We start from the raw sequence: 6,000 nt of genomic DNA, 5'->3' as shown, positions 1-6,000 counted from the left end.
TCAAGAAAATGCTTATTTCTTAGGAAAAAAAACAAAAACACATGATAAAAGTAGATAAAAATCATGAACAGAATCTCCAAGAACTATGGGACATCATGAAAAGACCAAATTTAAGAATTATTGGGATTGAGGAAGGCACAGAGATACAAACCAAAGGAATGAACAACCTATTCAATAAAATAATATCAGAAAGTTTCCCAAACCTGAAGAATGAAATGGAAAATCAAATACAAGAGGCTTACAGAACACCAGATGCACAATATCACAACAGATCCACGCCAAGACTCATTATAATGAAAATGTCTAACTTTCAAAATGAAGATAGGATTTTGAAGGCCACGAGAGAAAAGAATGAGATTACATATAGGGGGAAACCAATACAGATAGCAGCCAACATCTCAACCCAGACCCTAAAAGCTAGAAGAGCCTGCAACAACATATTTTAAGCTCTGAAATTGCATGATTGCTAACCAAGAATCCTATACCCAGCAAAACTAACCTTCAGGTTTGAAGAAGAAATAAAATCCTTCCATGATAAACAAAAGTTAAAAGAATTTACAAATAGAGAGCCTGCACTACAGAGTGTTCTCAACACAATATTCCATGAGGAGTAAATGAAAAACAACAATGGAGGTCAGCAAAGGGAGGAACTACCTTAAAGAAAAACCACTCAAAGGAGAAACCAAGCCAACTTAAAAACCAAAAATAAGCCAAATGACTGGGAATACAAATCATTTCTCAATAATAACCCTGAACGTTAATGGCCTAAACTCCTCAATCAAAAGACATAGACTGGCAGAATGGATTAAAAAGAAAGACCCAACAATATGCTGCCTGAAAGAGAGACTCATCTCATAGAAAAAGATATCCACAGACTAAAGGTGAAAGGATGGGAAAAAAACTAAAATGCACATGGACTCAGTAAAAAAGTGGGGGTTTCCATCCTTATATCAGATAAAGTGGACACCAAGCCAAAGTTAGTCAGAGGGGATAAAGAAGGACATTTCAAACTGTTTAAGGGAACCATAAATCAGGAAGACATAATGATATTAAATATTTATGCCCCAAACAATGGTGCATCCCTGTACATCAAACAAATACTTCTCAATTTCAAGAATCACATAGACCACAACACAATAATTGTGGGTGAGTTTAATGCACAGCTGTCACCACTAGATAGATCTTTCAAACAAAATCCAACCAAAGAAACATAGAATTCAATAACACAATCAATAACCTAGACTTAATAGACATATATAGAATATTCCATTCATCAACGAGTGGATACAATTTCTTCTCAGCAGCACATGGAACCTTTTCAGAAATAGACCATATGTTATGGCACAAAGAAGCCCTTAGGAATTGCAAAAAAATAGAGATACTGCCTTGTGTTCTATCAGATCATAATGGACTGCGAGTAGAAATCAATGACAAAGTAAAACAAGGAAATTACTCCAACACTTGGAGGCTAAAAAATATGCTATTGAATGAAACATGGATAAAAAAAAACATCAGGGAGGAGATTAAATAATTCTTAGAGGTCAATGAGAATGATGATACAACATATCAAAATCTCTGGGATACTATGAAAGCGGTACTAAGAGGAAAATTCATTGCATGGAGTGCATTGCAGAAAAGAATGAAAAGTCAACAACTAAATGACCTAACATTACAGCTCAAACCCTAGAAAATGAAGAACAGAATAACAGCAAAAGTAGTAGAAGACAGGACATAATATCAGAGCTGAATCAATGAAATTGAAACAAAGACTATTCAAAAAATTGACAAAAGAAAAGTTGGATCTTTGAGAAGTAAACAAAATAGACAAACCCTCAGCCACACTAACAAAGAGGAGAGAGAAGACTCAAATTACTAAAATACATAATGCAAAGGAAATATCATGACAGACACGACTGAGATACAGAACATAATGAGAAGCTACTTTAGAAATCTGTATTCCAAAAAAATAGAAAGTACCAAAGACATTGACAAATTTCTAGAGACATATGCTCCTCCAAAACTGAACCAGAACATACACGATTTAAACAGATCAATATCAAGCAATGAAATAGAAGAAGCCATTAAAAATTTACCATCCAAGAAAAGCCCAGGACCAGATGGATTCTCAGCCGAGTTCTACAAGACCTTCAAAGAAGAACTCATTCCAATATTCTCAAAGTATTCCAGGAAATAGAAAAGGAGGGTACCCTACCAAACTCATTCTCTGAAGCTAATATCACCCTCATATCCAAACAGGGAAAAGACACATCAAGGAAAGAAAATTTTAGATGAATATCATTGATGAATATAGATGCAAAGATCTTTAACAAAATATTGGCAAACCGTATCCAAAAATATATTTAGAAAATTGTGCACCACGATCAAGTGGGGTTCATCCTTGGAATGCCAGGATGGTTCAACATTTGTAAATCAATAAACATAATCCATCATGTCAATAGACTGAAGGATAAGAATCATATGGTTATTTTAATTCACCCAGAAAAAGCATTTGACAAACTACAACACCCTTTCATGCTCAAAACACTAGAAAAAATAGGGATAGTAGGAACATACCTGAACATTTTAAAGGCCATTTATGCTAAGCCCATGGCCAACATAATTCTTAATGGAGAAAAACTGAAACCATTCCCTTTAAAAAAGGGAACAAGACAGGGATGTCCTCTTTCACCACTTCTATTCAACATTGTTCTCGAAACTCTAGCCAGAGCATTTAGGCAGACTAAAGAAATTAAAGGGATACAAATAGGAAAAGAGGAACTTAAGCTGTCACTATTTGCTGATGACATGATTTTATATATAGAGGCTCCAAAAACCTCCTCCAGAAAACTTCTAGACCTCATCAATGAATTCAGCAAAATAGCAAGCTATAAAATCAACATTCATAAATCTAAATCATTTTTATATATAAGCGATGAAACAGCTGAAAGGAAATGAGGAAATCAACTCCATTTGCAATAGCCTAAAAAAAAATTAAATACTTGGGCATCCATCTAACCAAAGAGGTAAAAGATCTCTATGATGAAAACTAGAAAACATTGAAGAAAGAAATTAAGGAAGACCTTAGAAGATGGAAAGATTTCCCGTGTTCTTCGATAGGCAGAATTAATATTGTCAAAATGGCCATAGTACCAAAAGTGCTATACGGATTCAATGCAATTCCAATTAAAATCACAATGATGTACCTTACAGAAATAGAGCAAGCAGTCATGAAATTCATCCGGAAGAATAAGAAAACCAGAATAGCTAAAGCAATCCTTAGCAGGAAGAGTGAAAGAGGGGGTATCGGAATAATAGATCTTCAACTCTACTACAAAGCAATAGTAACAAAAACGGCATGGTATTGGTACCAAAATAGAAAGGTAGATCAATGGAACAGAATAGAGGACACGGACGCACACCCAAATAAATGCAATTTTCTAATACTAGACAAAGGTGCCAAAAATATTCAATGGAGAAAAGATAGCCTCTTCAACAAATGGTGTTGGGAAAACTGGAAATCCATATGAAACAGAATGAAACTAAACCCATATCTTTCACCCTGAACAAAACTCAACTCACAATGGATCATGGACCTTGAAATCAGACCAGAGACCCTGCATCTTATAGAAGAAACATAGGTCCAAATTTTCACCTTGTTGGCTTAGGATCAGACTTCCTTAACAGGACTCCCAGAGCACAAGAAATAAAAGCAAGAATCAATAACTGGGATAGATTCAAACTAAATAGCTTTCTCTCAGCAAAGGAAACTATCAGCAATGCGAAGAGAGAGCCTACAGAGTGGGAGAAGATCTTTGCCACTCAGACTTCAGATAGAGCACTAATTTCCAGAATATATAAAGAACTCAAAAAATTACACCAAGAATACAAATAACCCAATCAACAAATGGGCTAAGGAAATGAACAAACCCTTCACCGAAGAATATCTACAAGCAATCAACAAACATATGAAAAAATGTTCACCATCTTTAATAATAAGAGAAATGCAAATCAAAACTACACTAAGATTCCATCTCATCCCAAATAGAATGGCGATTATGAAGAATACAAGCAACAACAGGTTTTGGAGAGGATGTGGATAAAAGGTACATTCATACATTGCTGGTGGTGCTGCAAATTAGTGCAGCCACTCTGGAAAGCAGTGTGGAGATTCCTTAGAAAACTTGGAATGGAACCACCATTTGACCCAGCTATCCCACTCCTTGGCCTCTACCCAAAGGACTTAAAATCAGCATATTATAGAGTTACAGCCACATCAATGTTCATAGCTGCTCAATTCACAGTAGCCAGACTGTGCAACCAAACTAGATGCCCTTCAATTGATGAATGGATAAAGAAACTGTGGTGTATATACACAATGGAATATTACTCAGCCATAAAGATTAATAAAATTATGGCATTTGCAGGCAAATGGATGAAATTGCAGAATATCATGTTAAGTGAGATAAGCCAATCTAAAAAATCCAAAAGAAGAATGATATCACTGATAAGCGGATGATGACACATAATGGGGGGTGGGAGGGGGACAAGAATGGAGGAAGGAGGGACTGTATACAGGGAAAAGAGAGGTGGGAAGGGTGGCGGGAAGGAAAAAAGTAACGGAATGTGTCAAACATCGTTACTCTATGTAAATGTATGAATATGCAAATGGTATGCTGTTACTCCATGTACAAACAAAAACAACATGTATCCCATTTGTTTACAATTAAAAAAAAGTAATAAAAAAAGTAGATAGATCTAGACAGGGAAGAATTCTAAGAGACTGTTCATCTACAAAATTTTGCCTAAAAAAGAGGAACTCAAAGCCCAAACACAGAAAAATCCAACTCCAAAGAAAATTCAACTAACTTTTAAGTTTCTCTCCAGAACCAAAGAATGTTTCTACAGGAAATAGAGGTGGATGTCAAGGAAGAAGGTTTCAAATGAGAGGTCTCTGAAGATTCCTAAGCTCTTCTGATTGAAAGAAATTTTAAATGAGCTCCATTCAGATATCTGCCTCTTAAATTGGGCTAAAGGGGTCATTTGTTTATTAGGAATCAGAGAGAGGAAGAGAGCTGTGGAAGATGTAGGGGTGGGTGCTGTAAACAGATTTAAACACAAAAAATAGAATTTTTTTTCTAATTCAAATGCTGGATAATTGGAAGTTGGGGCTTTTGTTATTCAGTGGCAGAATAATCTAAAATCTCTGCAGCCAAATGCAAAGCAAGAATGGTTGAAAACAGTAAGGAAGAAAAGACAAACAATGGAGAGAGGGAAGGGTGATGGAGAGATCCAGTGAGAGCCCATGAAGAGAGCTCAGTACAGTCTGGAGATACTTGATTCTTTACAATCTCTCTCTCTCTCTCTCTCTCTCTCTCTCTCTCTCTCTCTCTCTCTTTCTCTCTCTCTTTCTCTCTCTCTCTCTTTCTCTCTCCCACTTCCTGTATCGCTCTCTGTCCCTTTCTCCACTCTCTCTTTGTCTGCCATATATCTAATTTTTTCATTAGTTTAACTCATTGTGGAGCATCACACAGATAGATTCTGCATCTTGTGGCCTTTCTTCATCAGTAAATTTGCTTCAGAATTTGGCTGAAACCATGCCAATTTTTCCACAGACATGAGATACCTTTCACCAGATTATTGTGGTATTGTTTCTTTTATTGCTTTTCATTGTGACCTCCGCCTCCTCCTCCTCCTCCTCCTCCTCTTCTTCTCCTTTCCCTGGGGGAAGTGGGGGCTGCTGTTCTGTTTAAGAAGAGCTGTATGCTCCCTTTGGTTCCAGAGACCCTGCTCATGACCATCACAAATATCCTTGCACCACACTCTTCTCCATGTATGCCTCCACACTCTCCCAGAAGGAATAAGTGGAAATGCAAGACATTGGTACATTCAAAATGTCTCAGGTTCTCCATCAGTCTGAAAACAAAGGTCACCGGGCACAGGCTTAACACAATGTGACTCCCAGATGGCAGAGAGAGGCCTAGGTAAAAAATATCTCAAAGG

This window comes from Sciurus vulgaris (genome assembly GCF_902686455.1).
Source record: "Sciurus vulgaris genome assembly, contig: HiC_scaffold_570_arrow_ctg1, whole genome shotgun sequence".
NCBI classification, from domain to species: Eukaryota; Metazoa; Chordata; class Mammalia; order Rodentia; family Sciuridae; genus Sciurus; species Sciurus vulgaris.
The sequence above is the reverse complement of the archived record's forward strand: the minus strand, read 5'-3'. Positions refer to the sequence as shown.